This window comes from Periplaneta americana, chromosome 8, assembly GCF_040183065.1.
Source record: "Periplaneta americana isolate PAMFEO1 chromosome 8, P.americana_PAMFEO1_priV1, whole genome shotgun sequence".
Classification (NCBI taxonomy): Eukaryota; Metazoa; Arthropoda; class Insecta; order Blattodea; family Blattidae; genus Periplaneta; species Periplaneta americana.
Genome location: NC_091124.1, coordinates 141,407,572 through 141,432,402, shown reverse-complemented (window position 1 = coordinate 141,432,402; position 24,831 = coordinate 141,407,572). Strand labels below are relative to the sequence as shown.

Sequence of the window (24,831 nt, the reverse complement as noted above, 5' to 3'; positions counted from 1 at the left end):
TACACTGGCTCCAACATCTGCCACGCCAAATCCGTATATCATACGGCTATTGCAGTGGTGTTCTTCAGAAATCTAAACAGATTTAGGCCTACTTGAATTCTCATTTTGCGATCAATCAAGAAATAACCTTGGGCACACCGGTGGCTCTTATAAAGTTCTGTGATTATCATCTATTTATCTTTGAACTAAGAGAGAGGAATATCCACCTCGCCTGACGATGAATTCGAAGTCACATAAATGCGAGTGATGCCCAATTTTTTTCGGGGAGTACATGATAATGAAAGAGGAATTGTGGAGTGTCAGTGGAATGACGAGGAGAAAACTGGAGAAGTAAGAGGAAAACCACCGACATTTGAACTCGAGTCTGCGGCCGTCGGTACTTAAGCCAGCGCTGTGCTAATTGAGTTGCAAAAGTGGCAGCCTTTCCTAAAGGCTCCTCTTAAAACAAATAATGTAAAATGTAAATCAATAAAATGCATTCTGTTGCACAGAGCGCGTTCCAGATGGGACTCGTATACGGGATGTCCGTGGTTCGATTCCCGAACCGACCAACCTGACTGGTTTTTCCGTGGGTTTCCACAGTTACTTACGCAAATGCTGGGTTGGAATTTTCGTTGCCACGGTCCATGTCCCTTCCCCTCCCGTGTAGAAAAATAATTTAGATCTCTTATCATTCATCTTCTTCATCTCATTTCATAGACATATTTCGGTCAAGACGCATGTCTTCGTCCGCTACGAGGGGGGGCGTCCTCTCCGCAACCGTCCCTGGGTTCCCAGCCTTCCGAAAGATCTCTGCCAGGATTAATTCCTTAAGAACACTTTCAAGGGCATTTTGACACCTTGAAATCAATCCTGTGCTGCTTGGTCACCTTGGCGCTATGAACTTAGGGCAGGGGAGTAGGGAGCCCCCATTGGGTGAGCGGGTGAGGGGTCACATGCGACTGGTGGGCTGGTACACCTCACCCCTCATACATCCCATAAAATTTCGGGGTGCACAATAGGCCTCAGTATGGCCGATGTGCAAAGGGTCGTCCCTGATCCTAGCCATCGTTACCTAACCTAACCTAACCTGCATAAAGCACTTAGTACGTTGAAATGTTGATGTAGGTTTTTCTTATTGCTAGCTTGTAATTTCTCGCCGTAAAGTAGCTTAGTGTATAGACAAACAATTTGAGGTTCTTGATAGTGAAGAAACAAATTGCACCTGTCAAATATGGCGAACTTTCATCTTCCTAGAATACATTCCGAAATACGTGTTTATCATGTTTAGGAACTGAATATAGTGGCAATTATAGTGCTTATTTTAACCCTGTGATGCCATGTTAAATTGCGGGGAAGGTGAATTGTAGAAAATACTGGTCGCGATAAAGTTTAAACTATTTCGGTTTGTTTTTCCTGGGAAAAGCCAAATGACATCTATTGATTACATTTCAGAGTTAAAGTATCACTGTTTTTAGTGCGAGACCTTTTCCTCGAATTGACAAATTATGGAAGATATTAATTTTGGCTTGATAACCCTAATTTCCATATCGTTACGAAGTCGAGGCAGGGCTACGCGCAATTATGGTCTTGGATGGTATTGTGGTTGCCAAGTTTGCAAATAGATACAAAATTAGCGGATTAAAATATATTCGATGAATTTTTAAGAGAAGATGAAGAGCCTTGCCAAGTCTGTCTTTGAAATGGAAGTAAAACCAGAGGAACCATGTTATAGTCTTAAGACATGTAGGCTAAAAGAAACCTACTATGAAAAATTACTAGGCAGATGTTTCTCGTACCACAAAATTCCCTTCTTTGCGGACGGACGTATTTTTTAGCCAACTTGTTGAGTGAGACAGCAAAAACGTCTCGTAAGACTGCTGACACTTCTGTTGACAAGTCAGGAAAACAGAAATAATGAGGCACATTAGATCTTTAAAGGCACCCGTTACAAGGGTTTAAAAGAAGATAATGTTAAAAGTGGTATATATTTAAATTTTCCTTTTGTCGGAGATTAAGAATTTCACCTTGCAAGTACTCCCACTTTTAGTCGAATATATATGTACAAATTAAAAGCCACTTAATCTTTAAAAAGATTGTAATGGTTTCTTCTAATCAGCGGAATTCGATTCCGGAAAGACAATGGCTGTAAAATGCATTCCTTCTTGATACTTCAAGTAACCATGGCGTATTGAGTAGTTGGTTCTTAATCGAAATTATCGCGTTCCCATTATTATCATTAAGGAAGACTGTTGTACTTTCCATATCTTATTTTTTTAATTTTGGAAAATGAAAATTTTAAAAAGAAAAAAACGCCTGAATTAATTATTTATTGAAGATTCCTTTACAACTTTCTGCAGGAATTTTCTTGTTTTACAGATCTATTAACGATGCAAAAATTAAAATTAAGGGATATGTAAAGTGTTCCATGGTACAACAGGTGCGTGTAACTTGAATCATAGCCTACCCTCTTGTAGCTTGAAACATTGGAACACAGGGAATATAGGTGGAAATATAGTTGTAAAAAGAATAATTAAAAAAATGTATTTGTCATCATTTGCAGGATTCTCTGTTTGAGATTTTAATTCCTGGAGGAGCCATAACTGCTTCAACAGCAAACATATAATGAAGAAAGAAATATTAACTTTTGATACCAACAAAAATTGTCTTGTCCTCAGAACTCACATTTTGTAATAAATCAAACCGAAACTATGACCAGAGCTACCTAGCGAATTTCTCAACAATCTACTTTAGTTTGAAACGGCTAGGTACGAGCAAAAATCAGAGACAAAAGAATGATCCAAGGTACACTATGCTCAAGGTACAACAGATTCCCCTAATCTTATTTTCAGCGGAAGTCGAGTGAGTTCGACGTTTTGTATAGTCTATAGACTAAGTTGAGTTTTTGACTTAATTCTTACATTTCGATACACATAGGAGGGTCAGCGCGGCGCCAGCGGTGTCAAACTTTCGCCTACGTATGTTCACAATGTTCTTCACCTACTTCGATTAGAGTAGTGGACCATACATTACTTGAAAGACAAGAAATGTGCGTATACGTTAAAAAAAATAATAATAGAAAAATCTTGGAAACTACCAAAATGGCGGCCATGTCAAATTCAACTAGCCTATAGTTTTCACTCTCACCTTCTAAAATATTTATTATCTCGTAAACCACTTCTAACGAATAATTACTCTTTAGGAAGTTCTAATGATGCCTAACAATATGTAAAATGAAGTTTGTTAAGAAATAAAAAAAAAGTAATTTAAAAATAAATATTTAATAAAACTTCATCTCAACAGTTTCACGATGCCGAGATTAACTGCGTCACAAATACCCAATATTTACTTATAATTGAATCATTCACCCGAACAACGTCATAGCAAACACTTTTGTTGAATATGAATTAAAGATGGAATTACGTTATGTCTGTCTTCCTGTTTGCAGTGGGAAACTTCGATTTTGCCTAAATCAACAGTTGGGACCATTACAGATATTTGATATTACTGTTTAGTCCAGTCCTGGGCACTATTGTCTCGATTGAGTCATTGCAGACCACCCCCTAACTCCCCACTCTACCTTCCACCTTCCACTGAGACAGTTACGTTTTGGTGCGGTACTAGCGGACATGAAAGCCAATGACGGATTTTACGAACTTTGGCTCTCAGTGGTTGCCTAAAATCCACCACTGATGCACAGAGCCTTACTCTGAATTTGTTTATAAGGCGGTGTATGCGAAAAGGACCTGGGCAGGGTTTCTGCGTCCCTTCCACTTCCTCTCTTATGCCCAGGGCTGGTTTAATAATTGAACTCTATGCTTCGCAACTGGAACGGACTCTAGCGATTTTACATACGGCAGGGGCTGAAGCAGACAAGAAAGGAGATACTGAAGTATCTCTGTCTTTGTCTGCAGCATGTCGTCCTGTGGAGTTTGTCTGTGTGGTCTTGTACGAACTTAAGTTTACGTTCTCCGATTTAGGCTATTTTTTGCCGCTAAATGAAGCTCAACTACTTAAATTTGAAGAATGGTGACTTCGTGCATAGCATTTGGCTGCAACAACTTGCAAGATAAAAGAATTAAACGATAATTCTACTAGTCAAGTCTTCCTTCAGTAGGCAGTTTCTTCTCAACCAGTGACCCACCACTTCCTTTTCCTCTTCCTGATCAGTTTCAGCATCATTCTTTCTTCACTCACTCTTTCCAACGCAATTTCATTTCTTATTCTGTCTGTCCACTTCACATGTTCCATTCTTCTCCATATCCACATTTCAAATGCTTCTATTCGCTTCTCTTCACTTCGTCGTAATGCCCATGTTTCTGCTCCATACAATGCCACACTCCATACAAAGCACTTCACTAGTCTATTTCTTAGTTCTTTTTCCAGAGGTCCATAGAAGATGTTTTTTTATATTAAAAGCTTCATTGGCCATTGCTAATCCTTCTTCTGACTTCCTGGCAGTAGCTCATGTTACTGCTTATAGTACACCCCAAGTATTTGAAGCTGTCCACTTGGTCTACTGCCTCATTTAGAATTCGCAGGTTTATCTTCTGTATTTTTCTTCCTATGACCATGTTCTTACAAGGAGAGGACACGCTCTGTATATCACCGAATGAAATAAGATTGTGTGAGATGAAAGTACAAGAAGTACTGTTTAAAATCATACCTGGTATGGGTGGCCAATGACACCTCGTTTTGGAAATATTGGCTACTGTTTGTGACATGCTTCCTTTAGGTGCCTAATAGGAAAGTATTACACTGTGTAAAAGCGTAGCTCATATGGTTGGGTGCTGAGTTGTTATCCAGGCGACCTAGGATCGAATCTCAACTGGTCCAATATATATTTTTTCTTTTAATAATGTATTGAACGCTTCATCATGTTTTAAACAATTTACTAATAAACTAACATTGTATTGTAAAGGATAAACAAGGAAATATTGCTCACGTAGGCAGGTCACTGTTGTCTGTTCTGTTTCTATTCCAATTCATTTTGTACATGATTCATTATGATAAATGTCATAAAAACACACAAAACACATATTTCCTGCACCATGCATAGCAAATGAAAGAAGGTTGTCCACTGTCACACACATTTTTCCGCACTTCTGCTGCGAAACAGACATTCTTCGCATTCACAAACATTTCTCGTTCGTTTATTAATTTTGATCCATACCAGCATATTTCAACATGGCTTTGAATATAGGAGCTGACAACTGAAAGTGAATTAAGGAGTGAATTTTGAGGGCATCCTCCCTTGAAGCAATTTGTCGTGCAGTTTGTAAAAGTAAAGAGCTATTTTGCAAATATTTGATAATAGTCTTCACCTGTCTAAAAAAATAAACATCACAGGACTGGCGTAATCCAGTACATTTGGTTGAAATCACTTTAAGGTTGCACGTTACTTCATTTTCTTCATTTGTAAATATTTCATCATGGAAAGAAGGGTTTACCTGCCCTTCCCACGAGTCCAGAATTAGAAAAAATGGCTGCTCTTTCACATATGTCTTTATTACTTTCTCCAGGTATTGCTTATGGAGTTGAGATGTCAGCTTTCCTGATGAAGAACATGTTACACATATATTTCCGAATTTAGAAGTGAGTTCATCTACTTGACGTTGCACTCTTGGGCCAAATTGTCCTTTTGGTTCTAATAATAATAAATGTAATAATAATAATAATAATAATAATAATAATAATATCAAGTTTGAAAAAAGTGAAAAGGCATTAGGATTTGAACGGGGGTTGCCTGGATGACAACTCACCATCCAACCATATGAGCTACGCTGTTACATAATCCAATGCTTCCCTATTGGGCACCTAACGGAAGTATGTCACATACAATAGCCAATATTTCCAAAACGAGGGGTCATTGGCCACCCATACCAGGTATGACTTTTCATCTCACACAATCTTATTTAATTCGGTGATATACAGAGCGTGTCCTCTCCTTGTTAGTCTTATTTGCATTTGTCTTCATCCCATACTGTTCACAGCTGTCATTTAGCTCCAGTAACATATCTTTTAGTATCATTTCCTCTTCTGCTAACAACGCCATATCATCAGCAAATCTTATGCTCTTTATCTTCTTCCTTCTACTATCACTCCTCCCATGTTCTGAAAACAGTTCTTTACTAAATCCTCCAATTAGATGTTGAACTAGGTAGGTGATAAAGGACATCCTTAACGTACTCCTCTCCCAATTTCATCGGCGTAGGTTAAGCTGTAGCGCGTTTGCCTGCTGATCCAGAGTTGAGCCAAGTCGATTTCCGCTTAGGCTATTTACCTGGTTGAGTGTTTTCTGAGTGTTTTCTCAACCGTAAGGCGAATAACAGGTAATCTATGGTGAGTCTTCGGTCTCATCTCGCCAAATACCATCTGTCTATACCAACTCCATCGACGCTAAATAATCCAGTAGTTGATACAGCGTCATTAAAGAACCAGGTAAAGAAAGCATAAACATTGTGTTCTGAGTATATTTTTGTTACCATTTTCAGAAGCAAAAAATTCATGGCATGATTGGTATCAGTTGCACTTTAAAATAAATTATATCGGCAAATAAATTAATATATTAATGGATGCTAATATAAATAGTAATATCACACTTTTTTTCTCAAGTGTTAGAGTTGTTTATTAAGGTTTCGAAAAAGTTGAAAATGATAGAGATTGAAATAGGCCTACCCTCTGAAACGTTAGAAAGGTAATGAAGCTATTAAGCTGTAAATGAGTAGAATTATATATATATATATATATATATATATATATATATATATATATATATATATATAAAACACAATACGTAATAAGATAATTTTGACTGCATAAGGTTAAATGAGGGTCAATGACTTCAAAATTCCTTTCGATATAAAGCGAAAACTCTTATTATGAATCAGGTTAGAGATTTCCAAGCTTTTAAACAAAGTTAATAACTTTAAAATTCCATTTTATTCACATCTATCGACATCAGCGCAGTAGGAACTATGTGAAAGACAACATAGCAATACTTCGCTATTGCGGGTTGCATACTTTTCTGCCGGCCTCACCTAGTAGCGCTTGGAAGCCGTTCCAGTTGTGAAGCATAGAGTTCAGTGTGTTTAATAGAACAACCTTATTATTTTTTCAATTTTTTTTTACTCATTTGTAAAAGAGCCATTACTGATTTATCACTACTAAGGTAGTAGGCGAAAGCGTAGTAGGCTATATGTTGAACGTTACTTAGCTCAACACAGATTTAATAATATCGTCAACAACTCCACCATCAGTACCATCACCATTACCATCATTAGCATTACCATTACCACTACCATCCCCACCATTACTACCATCATTATTACAGTGCCATCGTTAACATCACCACCACCATTCTCACAGCTCCATCACTATCGAGGTTACCACCACCACCACCACCACCACCACCACCACCACCGCCAATTTGCAATGAGCAAGCCCAAAAACTAGCAAATTTGTAGGAACTCTGTCATGTGGCTGACTTGGCAGAATGTCACCGCTTGAGAGAACGTAACATACAAAAGACAATGTACGCATATCTAGCTCTTTTGCAGGCGTTTAATCACTTATTTTTTACGTAGAATTATGTGTTTCTCCTCACTAAGTGTGGGAATTTACTAGCAGATCAAAATGCAAACCTCCCTAGTTCTCCTTCTATTCCTCTTGTTCTCCTTGTATCTCCTTGTTCTCGTTGTATTCCCCTTGTTCTTCTTGTATTTACATGTTCTCCTTGTATTCACCTGTTCTCCTTGTATTCCTCCTGTTCTCCTTGTATTCCGATTGTTCTTCTTGTATCCCTCTTGTTCTTTATGTATTATCATTGTTCTTCTCGTATTCCCCTTGTTCTCCTTGTATTCACTTATCCTTATATTCCTACTGTTCTTCTTGTATCTCTCTTGTTCTTCGTGTATTAACCTTGTTCTTCTTGTATTCCCCTTGTTCTTCTTGTATTCCCCTTGTTCTCTTTATATTTATCCTTTTCTCCTTGTATTCCGATTGTTCTTCTTGTATTCTTCTTCTTCTTCTTCATATATTCTCCGTCTTATTGTATTCCTCTTGTTCTCCTTGTATTTTCCTTGTTCTTCTTGTATTCCTCTTGTTCTGCTAGTATTGTCGTTATACATGTATTCCGCTTGTTCTCCTTGTATTTTAATTTTCTCTTTGTACTTTCCATGTGCTCCTTGAATTCCTCTTATTCTCTCTGTATCTTGTTCTTCTCCTTCCACCCACTGTTCGTCAACCCTTCTACGTAAAGATATGTAGTGTAGTAAAACTATGCACCTGTCGATAGGTGATTGTATACCCACGTAGTTCTACGTATATATATATATATATATATATATATATATATATATATATATATATACACACAGCATAGTAAAGCTGCCACAAATAGAACCCAGGCCCATGCAGCATAACATTTCTAAATAAGTGTCTATTAATAAGTCGTATTTGAAGATTTTGTAGTTTCTCTCATACTGCGTGTCGATCCTTTCTGGTTGTAAGTTTTGGACCAAGTGGGAAGTTCGGCCCTCGTGATGATGAGACTGAATGTCGTTTTCTGAGAACTATATTTGCAAGAAACTATCAGTATAAGCAGTACAAACGTAGTTCGTCCTCGTGAGAGTAGGGATGTAGATGCCGTAAACGCCAATAATGACCCCAAGAGGATCAACATAGCTTGTAAGTACAAGTGACAACCACATCTGAATCCATGCCTGCAGACAGCCTATTGAAGGTAAACTTCGTAATGGATTGAATTAAAGTCACAAATCCAAGCAAATAGGTATTGTTAACATTTTCTCGTGAAATAAAAAATTATAGGAATAAATGGTCTTGTGACTTTGTGTCATGCTATTACAGAAGATTATTTTTGTATTTTTTTATTTCTTAAAATAATCGAAAGAGAACGTTTGGACATCCCAAAATACTCTACGAATTATATTCAACGCTTCTCGTCATGCACAATAATTTATGTGTATGTATTTATTCGCACTGAAAATGGGTATATACCCGGTGGTAGTGGTAACTAATTAGGGCTACACTCAATAATGACAATTAATAATAAATTTATACTACTACTACTACTACTACTACTAGACTAATAATAATAATAATAATAATAATAATAATAATAATAAAAGGGAGTATCCTAAATTAAATGAAGCACGAACACTTAAAATAAGATTTAAAGTAAATCTAATTTGTATCTTAACCCTAGGTTCGAACTAAAACCCACGAGTATGATATGTTCATACCTGCACAAATACCTTTCAGCACTACACTCATTTCGCTGACAACTCACTCACTGCACTGGAACTACAACACATTTCACTGATTTTATCCTGACTTCACTAGCACTTCAAAAACATTTCAATGTTCAAATACTTTGCACTGCCACTATAAACTATAAAGCTTCACAGACAAGCACACTTCACTGACACAACACCCTTCACTGACACAACACACTTCTTCACTAATACAACACTTCAATAACAAAATATCAATTACACCCTTTAAATAGTGTGTATAATATACTACCGTCTATTAGTAAAGTCATTAAGCCTATTTTTAAATACATTTTTGGTTATTGGTAAAGCCTTTATTAAGTTTGCAGGTAAAGCATTCCAGTCCCTGATAGTACGATTGAGAAAAGAAAACTTTCCAGTGTCCTTCCTCTGTCTTCTTTCCCTCAATTTATATGAGTGGTCGTTCCTTGAAGAGTAATTATGAATTCTTATCGCTAATTTGAATAACTTCTATAGCTGAATCAATGATAATGATGACAATAAAAATAATGATAATGAGATGATGATAATAATAATAATAATAATAATAATAATAATAATAATAATAGTAATAGTAATAGTAATAATAATACTAAGTTATGAGTTAGGTCACTTGTAGGCCTGTTCCGACCTCACTTCAGGTTTCAGTACAGTCTCTTCACAGGTCTCGTCTTGTTCATATTAGTTAATAATTTTTTTTATCTTGGACAGTCTATTCCTTGCCGTTCTGTCTAAGTGCTATAACTATTCTATTTGTGTGATTTACATTTTTTTTTCCAAGACTGGTATTATTTTCAATTCTTATGCTATTTTGGCGTTAGTTTTGTAGTCTGATCAAGATTAACATGGTCATAGGGAGAAAAATAAAGAAGGTAAACTTGCAAATTCTAAATGAGGCAGTGGAATAAGTGGATAACTTCAAATACTTGGGATGTAGGCCTACTATAAGCAATAACATGAGCTCCTGCCAAGAAGTCAAAAGGAGAAAAGCAATGGCATAAGAAACTTAGAAAAAGGAGCATCTTCTTCGGACCTCTGGAAAAAGAACTAAGGAAGAGACTAGTGAAGTACTTTTTGTGAAGCATGGCATTGTATAGGGAGGAATCATGGACATTACGACGAAGTGAAGGGAAACGACTAGAAGCATTTTAAGTGTGAATATGGAGAAGGGTGGAGCGTGTGAAATGGGCAGACAGAATAAGAAATGAAGCTATGTTGGAAAGAGTGGATGAAGAAAAAATGATGCTGAAACTGGTCAGAAAGAGAAAAAGGAATTGCTTGGGTCACTGGCTGAGAAGAAACTGCCTACTGAAGGATGCACTGGAAAAAATTGTGAACAAGAGAAAAGTTTGGGTCAGAAGAAGATATCAGATGATAGGCGACATTAAGATATATGGATCAAAGAGGAAGGCGAAAATAGGAAATCTTGGAGAAAGCTGGGTTTGCAGTAAAAGACCTGCTCTTGGGCAGAACACTATGAATAAGTAAATGAATGAATGAATTTTTGTGTTATAGTTGTGTTAATGGTGTTTATCACAGTCTAATATATACAGTCGCGCAACTTCAACACTTTTTTTGCCAACATTCACGACAATAGCGCTCAAGCGGCAGGCAAGGCACTGGTCATAGGGTTGATACAGCCAGCACGTGCTTTAAAGGTATGCGAGATGTTATAATAACGTTTTAATCATGCGTCGGAATAAAGGCAATGTGTGCAATGACGAAAATTGCAGTAACAAGTTTAAATCTCCGAATTTGTCGTTCTTCGGATTCCCTAAAGACCAAGAAAAATCATAACTCAGCCATAACCTATAATCCACGCTGTAGGTAGCCTACGTATTGTGTTCTATAAAACATTTATTAGTTATCAGTTACCTATTTGTATGTCAGGAAGGAGAGTTTAAATAAAAACAAAGTAAATACCTGTTACAGTATATTATTGTTTTGCAGAGATCATGTGTAAATGTGTAACCATTCCGATTTTGACAATGTATCTACAGTTTTTAATGCAAGTAATTCCATAACTTTTGTATTCGTGTTTTTTTTTCTTTATATTTTTCAAAAGTTGAATGTTATATTGCATCAAGTAGGGATTATGGTGTTAATTTTTTCAAGAATTCATGGCGTATTATAATTCTTTTGCAAAATATTCACTTCTTGAATAAATCCAGACTGTGTCGATAAATTTCTTATGTGTTGGTGTAGATTCATGTGGCAGACGTATTAAGTTCTCAAGAAATAAAAGAGCCTTTTTAAATTTAATATAAAAAGCAATCTTTTCTGTAATAATTTGCATAACTGTTATTGGTGTTGATTTTACATTACCAGTGATTATTTGGGCCGTTCAGAGCAGAAGTGGTATAAGTCAAAATTAGGTAATGAGGTTTAAAGTAAAAATTCTGTAAAATACGGCGCAAAGTAGCAATTACTATATCCTTCGTGCTATTCACTGACTACTAATAGTTTAAATAAATTCAATATTAACTACTACTTTGCGCTGTATTTTACAGAATGTTTACTTTAACCCTCATTACCCATTTTTGACTTACACCACTTCTGCTCTGAAAATAAAATTATGCCTACATTTTCTGAGTTAATTGAAGTTACAATTTTTTCAACAAAGTTGTGTATTCATTTGTTCTCACTTACGTCATAATAACAGTAAGTGCATGTAAATTACGTATTATATAGGTAGGGTAAGTTAAAATTAAGCTTATGCGTGATAACTGGAAATTAATGTAAAATGCGGTAAACTTTCTATAAAAATTTAAACCATAATATCAGCACTATTAGCGACTCAAAATAATAATAAAAAAATTGAAAAATAATGAACTTCATAAATCAATGTCTGTCAAATTAAGGTTTAAATCTTCCCCTTTTTCAGTTTTAAGTTTACCTCAGCGGCCGAGTTTACCCCAATTTGCGGTATGGAAAATAGTTAATTTCTCAGGTAATAGGGAGAGGAGTTCACCACGCGATGTACCCTACGAGATATGCCCTACAATTTTGACTCTTCTCACAGGAAATATAGAGTTCCAATGGTTTATAATATATTTAGGAATGAATTGAATTAACCGTCCACGTACAAACAATTATATTATTTCAAACCATGATACGTGATCAGGGCCATGATTCAGTTGTAAGGAGCAGAAAGAATTACGTTTATTCCCAGCTTCTGAAACTTGTAGATTAACTGCGTGTGAAATTCTTCCAGGATTCTAAAGTAGAATTAGTAAGAACCATATACACTTATTGTATAGCATAAAAATATAAAATAAATTACGCAAAACCCGTTTTCTGATGTGTTATCATATGTCGTGTGCACACTTTTAACTTGCCTGCCGCTAGAGGGCTACTGTCGCGCCAGCTGTCAAATGTTGGCATATTTTATACGTATGAGTTGCGTGACTGTATCTATTAGACTGTGGTGTTTATTATGAAAAGTAGGAAGGTAAACAAGATTATATTATTCTAGCAATTCTTTCAGGTTTCGTTTAAATGTGTGTGTTATTCTGAGCGTAACGAAGTAAACGCAACGGTCGTTCTGTCTATTATGAGTTATATACACGACTTCATTCATAGATATTTAAACGCATTCTAGTGTAAATCGGCCTTGCTGGAAGCATGGCATTAAGCTGACAGGTTGCAGACACCGTTCGAGATTCAACACAGACTGAAGACAACAGAGCTTGGTTCTCTATTAGAGAATTTTAATTTGTCTCCGCGTTGGTTTATATCCAGACCAGAGACTGGACTTTGTCTTCAAATATTAGGCATCTGTGGAACGTGCATACTTCATAGAAGTTAGTTTTGAGGTTTGATTTGTTTTATCTGTCGTCAACGTAGGGATATCTCCGCATATCGGAGCGTAAGTGGAAACCAACCAATGTTTGATGCTGCATTTTAAATCCCATAGGTATGTCACCTCGAACATGTTTAAATATTTTATATTATTTTTAGGCGTTTAAATAATGTTTCTTTTTTCTCAAGCATATAAACACCCATTATCGTTAGTTAAAATCGTGCATAATAAACCACTTTATTTTACCAGAGCCTTAGAATATTACCATGCAGGCGCATGCCTACTATTATGACGGAATAACTTGTGCCATAAATTTAATAGCTGTTATGAAACGATTTGCCGTGCAACAATATTTTTTGCACGATCGTGTTTTTGCTGTATTTACAGCTATTGTTGTTAGGCCTTGAAAGTTAGAATTCCCAAACAGAAACTTGTTGCTAGGGAAACCATTCTTCATAACATAAAACTATACTGAAATAGATCCATTACAGTGCACTTATTGTTACTTAGTTACCATTACAGTACACTTTTGCGAAGGCTTTGGAATAATATTGCTCTAAATTTTCAATGTAATATATATTGTGTTTGCAATTTTAAAAATATGAGCGTGTAAAAAATGTTGTGCAATACACGTTTGTGAAGATCTGATATTAAATCATGTAAAATGAAGAAATACATTTTAATTACGTAAAATGTGAGAGTAGAAAAGCACTATATTATGCAATTCGTAAGATAAGTAGAATTTGCTCGTGTCTTAGCCGGTTTAACCAAACTTTACTGTGTTTTTTATGTTCATTAAATGTTAAGAAAATTTGGTCGGTGAACAGCTCGCATTGTTAAATATTTTAATGTTCACTAGTTAATGTTTCATTTGGATTGGTTTATTGAAGCTTGGCGAAACTGGCCATCGGACCCTCCTATAGCTCGGGCGCAGTCCTCGACTAGCAAACACTACTTAGGCCCGGAGAGGTTCCAGTATTGAACTGTGTCTTAAATTGAAACACTCGGTTATTTCCCAAGCTGTCCGAAAGACTGCACCACATTCCAAGCAGAAGAGTACTGTATAGCGCCATGGATAAATATATAATAGAATGCGAAACTGCGGTCAGCACCATCTTACGGCGAGGGGACCAAATAACAAGACCAGTGCCCGACGTCGTAGGTGGTGAACGTTAGAACTACGTGTTGGATAGATTACCCAGAGTTCTGTATTTATCCGTTCGAGACGTTGCTCGAGAAGACAAGATGGTAGCCAGAAACTTGCAAAGAAGTGGACATAAAGTGACATTACGTGTGTGTATAAGAAGTGTACGAGTATGTTAAACAGTGATGTTTATGGACGTTGTAAAAATAGTGTTGTATATTGTATTGTAAAGTAATAGTGATATAATAAATTGAACTATCTAAGTAGGCCTAGTTTTTGCAAATTTTTCCATTGAAATCCCAATTATCTAACCTTTTGCTTTCTTTTCTGTCTCTGTTTGGTTATATTTTAATTGCGTAGTGTGACATTGATCGTCTCTTTTATCCTCCTGTTGGCTCCAGTAAGAATTTTCAGTTGAAGATGATGTGAGGAATAAAAATGTAAATGTTCTGTTTTAAATTGGGTTGGTTTGAGAATGACTGGAGGGAGGGAGGGAATACTTTCTGCATAGTTTAACTTTTTCTTCACCAGGTGCGCTGCTAAATTCATGGAGTAATTAGTTTTCTTTTCTCCACTTGGTGTGCTACTAGATGTATGTTCACCTCCTGACAAAAGATGGCAGCAAAATCAATTTGTACATTAGCGCCTCTAGCGTGTGAGACGAGAAACTCAGTAAGTTACTCATCCTATTATATATTTATCCATGATAGCGCTGTGAATGCTGGGTGCAATTGACCTTGCGTTCGGAGTAATGGTTTCAGCTGTATGACGTGTTCTGATGTAATATTTGACTCTCCTAGCTAAACTTGTACAACAAATCAGGTAATATTGTTATAATCTTAACCAATTTCATGTTGTGAAGTAGTTACATAGCAACAATACCCATGTGTAAGCTTTTTCAAGCAACGTGTTTCACAGTTACTACAGAGCCTTAAAATGGCGTTGCCCGTAATTTGAACCACCTTTTGAAGCCTATATTGAACTGGTCCAATTTAGGAAACCTTGTTATGGTTTAGGAGCTTTCAACTGTGAATATCTCGTAAAAATACATATAGGCCTACCAATTATATGCTATGCTACAAAACTTGCATATAGAAACAGTGGAGGACATGAATATTTGTTGTTAAGAATTTATAATTTTATTGAGAAAAATATGTTTTTCTTTAAATATTTCTCTAGCTATATAAAATTACTGTGTAATAATTAGAAGGCAGTTTCACATGCACTAAAACGACAAAATATCTTTTAAAAGTATAATAAATGCTGCGATATATTAAATATGCTTTAATACAGCAAACATACCGGAATGCAGAACCAAAATGAAATATGCTCAGCGATTTGAGAAAAATAGGTTTTTTTTGTTAATGCTTCTATTTAGTAGGAAGACTAAATATAAAAAACAAAAAGTCAATATAGATATATTCAAAATATATGATAGCTTATTATTTTAACAATAAAGTAAATAAGTATATTAATAACAATACGAGCCCATAAATAATTTATTTTGTTTTAGAATGGCTAAAGAACGTATATATGGAAAATGGGTAGAAGAAGATATGGAAAGAGCTATGACAGCTTTCCGTAATGGAGAGGCAGGGCTAAATGAAGTTGTAAGAATCTACAGAGTTTCAAAAACAACCTTGAGAAGGAGGCTGTTAGACACGAATATCTATACCAAAGGAAGCGAGCAGAGATTTGGACGCTGCATAGATTTGGATTCTGAAATGGAAAGAGATCTCATTTCCCATATTTTTGAATTAGAATATCATCTGTTCGGCATCACGCGAGCTGATTTGCAAATTCTAGCTTTTCAAATTACAGATGCCAATGGGATTCCTAACAGGTTTAAAAATGTTATTATGGGTTTATGGCACGATATCCAGAACTGTCTTTGCGGCAGCCAGAGGCTACGTCTGCTACTAGGGCTTTAGGATTTTCTGGAGAACGAGTGCATGAATTTTTTTATGTCCTCACTCGTTTATTAGATGAATATCAGTTCCCACCTAATATTTTTAATATGAACGAATCTGGGTTCTCTACTGTTCAGAGACCTCAAAAGATATTGGCTCAAGAGGAAAGCATCAAGTTGGTGTACTGATAAGTGGTGAAAGAGTCACCAACACAACCTGTGTGTGTTGCTTGAATGCAACAGGGATGTATGTTCCTCCAATGCTGATTTTCAAAAGGCTGAGATTTAAGGATGAACTGAACACCGGTGCAACACCAGGTGCAACATGCTTATGTTCTGAAAGTGGATGGATTACTAGCGAATTGTTTCTTAGTTGGTTACAACATTTCATCGCCATTGTAAAGCCCAGCACCAATAAAAAAGTGTTACTTATCCTTGATGGCCATTTCACCTACACCAAAAATGTAGAAGCTATCATTCTTACTCGGGAAAATGGTATTGTAATGCTTTCTTTGCCCGCACATACAACGCACAGGCTACAGTCATGTGACTATCTTTTTTCAGCCCTTATCATCATACTACAATCAGGCTGCAAACAAATGGCTTCGAAGTAATTCATCTCGAAACATAACTCAGTTTCAGGTGTCGGCTTTAATAGGAGAAGCTTATGGTAAAGCTGCTACAGTGGTAAATGAGACGAGTGGATTTGCGAAAACTGGAATTTGGCCACTCGACAGAAACGTTTTCCAGAACTTCGACTTCGCTCCTACTGCCGTCAACCATGAAAATGGGCCTAACACAAGTGTTTCAAACTCATCTTCACAAAATCCAGTTCCCTCTTTTCAATCTACTAGGCCTAACACTTCTGAAGACATTTATACGGCCAATCGTCACTCTCTAGAAAAATCTCCAAACATGGTTAGGCATAGGGGAGACCCGGGCAAAACGAATAACCCGGGCAAAGAGAATAATGCATATTTCTTAGAAACGGCAACAGATAGCGCTTTCTGCTATGTTGGAGAAGAATCCCAACCAGATTTTGCTGCTGGAACTGACTTGTCGTCATTCTAGCTAGTGAGAGAAGAAGTCAGCGTGTGTTTCAAGAATATTGATTGTTTTCTTAAAATATTTCAAGGTAAGAGAAACAAATGTACAACACACAATACTGCAGAAACGTTTTGTTATGTAATAGAAATATATAGACGATACGATTACTTCTAAAATGCCGTACTTACGAAGAAGATTATTGACGTTTATGTTTGTATAATCTTAAATGAAAAGCGAAATGGCGTCTGCGGGCAAAGTGAATAGGGCAAAGTGGATAACTTATCCGCTTTGCCCTGCCACCTTTATTTCACTATATAAGTGTTAGCTGTATTTTTGTATGTATTTGTCTATTGTAATAAAGCGTGTTAGATCATTTTACATAGTGGAGGCATTGTCACACTAATTAAAGTATAAATCAGTAACACTGATTTTAAATTTTACTTAAGAAGGTCGTAATGTCTTTTCAGATGGTTTAATTTTTCAAGAGGAAGACGGAACAAGTCAAATGGTCTGAAGAAGCCATGAAGAAAGCACTTGAAGAAATAAAGTCTTCCAAGCATTGGTTCTGCTATCTGGCCATACAACCATAACGTGTTTGTTGATGAAGATTTTGCTCCAGATGAACTTACAGATCGCCCACTTGAGATAGAAACCAGTGAAACGACAGCTGGCTCAGATTTAACAAATTCTGCGGTGCCAGCTTCTTCAGCGGCTGAAGAAACAGTTAATGCTCACTCAGAATCAACCATCTCTGTGATGTCGTTATCTTCAGAGATTGAAGGAATATTCAATACATCAATTACACTCAGATTTTCAGTTCCCGTTATACTAAAACCCTCAACATCGTCAGAAAGAGAATCCAAGTCAGTTCTTTTGATTTATACCAGTGCCAGAAGTCGATGCTCGAAAGATACGAGTTCAACGTAAAAAATGTCAGCGCTCTGAAGTTCTTACATCTATACCGATTAAAAACGTTGAAAGAGAAGTAACTTATGGGCAGGAGCAAAAGCAGAAGAAATCCAAGTCTTCAGTGCTATGAAACGTCGACTTGTTCAAATTTGTATTTTGTACTAATCTAACGTGCTGTAATGGACTGTAAATAACATATCCTATCGTCTAACATAACTCATTAACGTCGTGTTTATGTGTTGATTTAATTTGATTAACAGTGAATAAAAATTAAATAGAAATGTGAAAATGTTATAGGGATATTCACTTTGCCCGGGTTAGTTATTCGCTTTGCCCGTGTACCCGGGCAAAGCGAATAATTAACTATATTTTCTTTCTCAAATAATATCACTGTCCGTAGGTACGAGAGACGAATTGCTGTTCTTTTATATATGTGGACAACATGTGTCACAACCAATGTCATGAAGATTTTATTTCGGGAGCACCAAAATATAGCCTGTGGCATTGTTTGTTCTTAGCTTATTCGCTTTGCCCGGGTTTCCTCTAGGCCTAACACTGTTTTGAAATATCTCCTATTCCTGAACTTACCAGATCAAGGAAACAAAAAATCACGTCAGTTGCAGTCATCACAAGCAGTCAATACAAGAATGAGTTGGAGGAAAAACAAAGCAAGAAAGTCGCTGGTAGGCCTACATCGATACCAAAAAATAAACCGTTAAAGAGAAAGCACCAATACGGTCAACCAGAAAATGAAGGCAAGGATTGGTACTGCAAAATTTGTGAATTGTCGAAACTGATGGATATGATCCAGTGCATGAGATGTAGAGTATGGCTTCACCAAAAATATTCAAACGTTAGTGCTTAACGAAAAGTGTTTTACTGTGATGACTGTGGATAATTGACTCTTTTACATAACAATGAAAACTCTATATTTGTAATTCATGTTATAAAAACAAGGTGTTTCTTTATTATTATCTAAATCTCCAGTTTTCAAGGAAATTCCTATTCTAATCACAAATTCTTTTGTACCTTTGTTGCTAATTATATAATCGTTTTAAATATAGGACAAAAATTTATATTCTATATGAATAAAACTTTTTGTGAATTTAAAATGGTGTGGTTCATTTTAAGATAAGGCTGATCCAATTTAAAGACCACGTTCCTAATTTGGACCATTTTACACCTTCTCACTTTATATTTTTTATTTACATAATGACAATATTAATTATCAATTGTGTTGAGGCTATTTATTGTCCAAGAGTCTGCAAATGTAATGCATATTTTCCTGATAATTTAGATTTGAGATTATTGCCAAAATTTAGTGTTGAGTGCTAAGTGGTTCAATATAGGGTCCTTTCCCCCTACTCAATAGATAAGTAACTATTAATACATTATGCAAATCTGGTTTTCTGGTAGAAGCTCCCTGTGAAGCAGACTTTGAATAATTTCAAGGGAAAAAATTGTTCTGGGGCCGGGTATCGATCCCGGGACCCTTCGTTTAGCTCACGAATGCTCTACCGACTGAGCTATACACGACACCGTCACAATTCTTTCCTTTATATCCACACAACTCAAATGGTCTGACAAGACGCCAGAAACCCAACTTTGAGAGCACACAATTATGTGTGACATAAATTGTGGCTTTCTGTTAACGTACCTGCAGTAACGAATATATTAGGCCTATATATATTGCTCAAAAAATCCAAAGGAGTTAAATCCGGGGATCTAGTCGGCCAGTAAGTAGGCCCACCCCTACCAATCCAATTTCTTAGGCAGCTTACATCCAAAAACTTTTTAACATTTCGATGGAAGTGTGGTGGAGTACCATCCTGCTGAAATATTAAACCTGGCAGAAATTGTGGAATAGCAAAGTTCTCCAGCATATCAAGGTAGCTACGTGACTCCCGTCATTGTAGGCTCCACAAAAAGGAATGGGCCAATTACTCCATTTTTGTGGCGAGCCCCTTTCATGTTCAATCACTCTGTAGGGTTTCTAAGAACCACATATGCGACAATTACTGTATGACGATTAACCTCCCCACAAACGTGAAAGGTTGCTTCATCACTGAATAGCAACAAATCGACACACCTGGGATTTTCATCGATATGCCGAATCATCTCATCACAGAAATTAGCTCTCTTGCGACAATCATCTGGTTTGAGTTGATGAAGGAGCTAAGTTTATAAGCACGAACGAGGAATCTGCAGTTCCCTACTAGCCTGCCTAATTAATTTACGTGGGTTTCTAGCAAATGATTCACACACCAGATCCACGGTCATTTCGGCCACATGCTTTTTAAAATGTTTCCCTGTCTTTGAAATCAAGCTTCCATTATCCCGTTGAGTTCAATCCCATTCGTAAATGGATTTGCGTATAGGAGGATACACATTCCATTTCCTCCGTATGAGCCACTGAACACGCGTAACTGAATTCAATTCTGCAAACCAGAGCACGCATTGAACTTTTTGCTGTACCGTTCACATCTCTATTGACAAGGAATTAGACTGATAAATGCAAATTTTCATTCATGCAACAATAAGCTTGAAACGAAACATTTCACACAACAATGGCCATGCAACAATAAGGTTGAAACAAAACATTGTACACAACAATTGTACACACAATGAAACGAAATCTTTGAGAGTTTTTCTATTGATTGAGGTTTATCTTAAGGAATTATAATATACGGTTGTGACATTGTAAGTTATTATTTCTGTATACTCTTAGTGTGGACACGGTGTATATTTCAATTCATTTGATTTTTAGATTGAGGATAAGAATTTGATTACCAATGAGTCAGCTCTCAGGCTGAGTTGGCGTATTTCTATGCAGATAGCTAAGACTAAAAATATAGCTATGTACATTATTCATGTTTGAGAATAGAACGCTTGCATAACACAGTTCACATCGTGTCTGATTACTGCAGTGGCAGCCTATACGCCACTGATGCTGCATCCAGCCCGTTCATTGCGCGACCGACCTTCACTGCTCTCGCTTCGTCAGGAGCAAGAGTACGATCGTACGGGCAAAGCCTGCATGGGTATGCCTTAGAATAAAGAATTAATGCTTTCTGTATAAACTCATTTTAGGATGTTTGCACTTAATGTGAAATCATATCAAAAGAAACAAATGTCACTGTAAGTGCTGAAAGTGTCACTCTTCAGTAGTCATAACATGTTTCTACCAGTCTTAATTACAGTGAATTTTATACCCATTTTTTGTTCCGATAAGTTTTGTTAATTTGGCAATATTTTCTTAAAGTCCGTCATAAACTTATATAATAATGTGATATTTTTATTTCATTCTACTTAATGAACGTTTTCGATTTTGTATTTTGCAGCATATACAGTCCTTTCAGATATGAAACAATTATTTTCTTATGACCTTTTACATAATACCCATCATGAAACTGCAGTTACAAATAATTATTGCGTAATTGTGAATCGTAGAAATCTGGTGGAATGAATATGCATCATGCTTTGATTTACGCAGCGCTCAGGTGCGGTCTTGTGGTCTGAAACTACGCGAAAATTGTATTGTATTAACGTTGTAAAATTGATTTTACTCCCCTTTCCATCTCTTATAATTTCTTTTGTATCTTTCTCTTCTTTCATTTCTCTCTAGTTATTTTTGTCTTTACATCCTCTTTATCTGTTCTTCCAATTTCTTTTCCCTCTTTCTTTCTCTTTATCTGTCTCTAATTTCTCTCCTTCTCTTTCTATCTCTTACATTTTCTTCTCTTTCTTAATTTCTCTCCGTATTAACCATGGAAACTTTCTCTCTCTTTATTTCTCTCGTTTTCTCTCTTTTCTCTACATCTTGTTTCATCTTTGTCTTTTCTTATCCTTCTCTTAATTTCTATCTGTTTTTCTCTTTCTTCATTCTTCTTTCCATCTTTCCCTCTGCCTTCTCCCCTCTTTCTCACCATTTCTCTCTGATAAATATCCCTGTTTTCTTTCTTCGAGAAGTGATTCATTTTTGAGATTCAAACGTAGCGTGACTCTTTATGTGGCGGAAGACCACCATTTTAAGAGGATATAAGATACACACACGGAAAGGAAACCCACGGGAAGGGAGAGTAATTCCCGCTACCCTGCCTGGTCTCGAAATCAGGTCCGTTTGAAGTACAGCAAGGTACTAGAAGACTTCATTTTACTTCTAGAGATTACGAAGCAGGACTTTTAAGATAGGGTGCAGTGCGCATTGCATGAGTTTGTGGCTAATGACTTCATTGCGTGCATGTTTTATTTGAATTTTACACGCGGCCAGTGCCTATGATAGATGATAAATACCTAGATAAGTACTACGTTTCTTTAACGAGAAATATATCTGCCATGCAAAGTATCATTTAATTTGTTTTTATCGAAGTTGTGACGGAAGTCACCCAACGCCTCCTCTTACACTGGTTCGAGAAAGCAAAGATTTATGCTACGTAAGAATTCAGTTTTGGATTAATAAAGCCCTATATCACAGGCCTGTTTCTCTTATTATGCAGTTTTTAATTCGAAATAAGAAGTATGCGTGCCAAACTTCGCTTCAGAAGTCTCGAATATCCCGTTTAATGTCTTATAATTACATTGTTGGAAGAGAATTATTTCTTTTTTACTACTGCATTAAAAATTGAAGTAACTTTTTCGCTATTAGGATGTTTATTTTCAGGAAGTAAGTTGATTTTATCTAAAAAGTATTAGTTGCGGTTGACAACAGAAGATAAGTGGGCTACTTCCCTCCATAGAAATAAACAGTAATTGATTTTCTTACAAAAATAAAAATATAGGCCTACTTGTTAGTTGAAATTGTAATTGAAAATTATACCAATTGTACAATTGTTATTACAATTATTAGCATTATTATAAATAATTACGAAACTTCTAACAGTTTTTAACTATTTCAACGTTTTCCTCAATATTATGTGACTGATCCATAAAAAACATCCCCTTGTGATATACTGGAAGCATCAACTTCAGTTTCGTCGTAATGAATACTCTCGGCCACTTTATTGTGGTTTAATAAACTATGGGAACATATTAATTTCTCTTTCACAAATACTCATTTTTTAAAATAGTGTTAGTTTCGAAATATCTGTCACAGTTTGACATTGTGTAAAACCAATTTAAGATATTTTAATAATAATCCTTTAGAAACAAACAATTGGAAACTAAACATCGATATAATTCACATAATAATTGTTATTAATTAATGTCACAATAAATTAATAAAAAATATAAAAATGAAATCTAACTTTTGATTGAGTTTTGGAAAAAGTCTATATCGCTGGCTCAATTCACTAAGAAAAATTATAAATCCTGTTGTAATTTCGTTTAGACCCTAGCTTGTCTCATAGCTGTGCAAAATGTATCATATTATACTCGTATTTGTAGTCTGTTTTCTACGGCTTGCCTCTTTGGCACTTACAGCCTTTTTATGTTCAGTCTTCATATTATGAAACAAGTTTATAATATTGTACTTTTTTTCTCTTGCATGGAGGATGGACCGGAAGGTTTACACTGCAGCCTGAACCATATTGTGCTTACCATTCCTAGTCTGCGAATGATTGGATATCCGAACTGTCGCGATTTTGTACAAGTACAGCACGCCACACCCTGAACTTACCCCGGGCTATTATATGGATGATATGTCAATTAATGATGGCAAAATGAATCCGAGATCAAACGTCGAAAGTTACCCAGTAATTCTGCTTCAATTGGTTGAGAGAAAACCACGGAAAAACCCCAACCAGGTAACTTGTCCCAACCAGAATTTGAATCCGAGCCCGCTCGTTTCATGGCCAGACGTGCTAACCATTACTCCACAGCAGTGGACATATTACAGTTTAATGTTTAGGGAACGATCGAAGCGAGTTTCCTAATTATAACAACCGAATAACTATAAATTTTAAACTTCTTTCATATGTTTTTTTTTTTGTACAACAGCACTATAAAACATTATTAATGAAGAAATGTCATCAAATTTGTAATGATGTTAGTTTGATATCATGGTCGATTAAAAAATGGGTTGCTATGACAACATTGTCAGTATCACAGACCCGTTGACAGACTGCGATAAATGTCTCTGGATTTGAAATATTCCTCTCAGGATATCGCTTTCCATTAAGCATTTGAGCTGCACGGGAACTGCATCGTGTTTCGCCGTAAATTAATATCATATCAAGACATTCGCTGTTTGGAAATAGTGACATTATCTGATACACATAAGCACTAAACAACAACTCATCTTCTCTCCAAATTAGGAACTGATACAACAAGGAAACGAACTCAGGTTTGTTTGCCGAGTGAATGACCCCCAGCACAACCACCCCCTCAGGTCAGAACTAAACAACCATTCTTCGACTCTTCAAAGTACGCACTGATACAACAAGGAAACGAACTCAGGTTTGTCTGCCGAGTGAACGATCCCATTAACCACCCCCTCAGGTTACTTTTAAAATGTTTAAATTATCCTTACGTTTATATTAAATTTACTCTAAAACCGTGCACTCTATTCAAGTATGCCAAAGGGAAAAATATTTCTTTATTAGATTCTCTATTAACATAGACAATCCTGCGGGACAAAATTCCGGCACCCCGGCGACGCTGATATAACCTCGGCAGTTGCGAGAGTCGTTAAATAAAACATAACATTAAACATAGACATAAGTTACGTTCCCACTCGCAGTAGTTATCGAAACAGAGGGCGTTCAAGATTTTGGAAAAATGATTTTTTTCTGTGAAAACTATAAACTTTACA

At 36.2% G+C, this 24,831-nt stretch overlaps 1 protein-coding gene across 3 annotated transcripts in view; it reads right to left on the bottom strand.

The window, feature by feature from the left end:
• Positions 1–24,831, bottom strand: part of sev (receptor protein-tyrosine kinase sevenless) — a 526,422-nt gene that overhangs the window by 201,369 nt on the left and 300,222 nt on the right. The gene's annotated exons all lie outside the window — the stretch shown is intronic.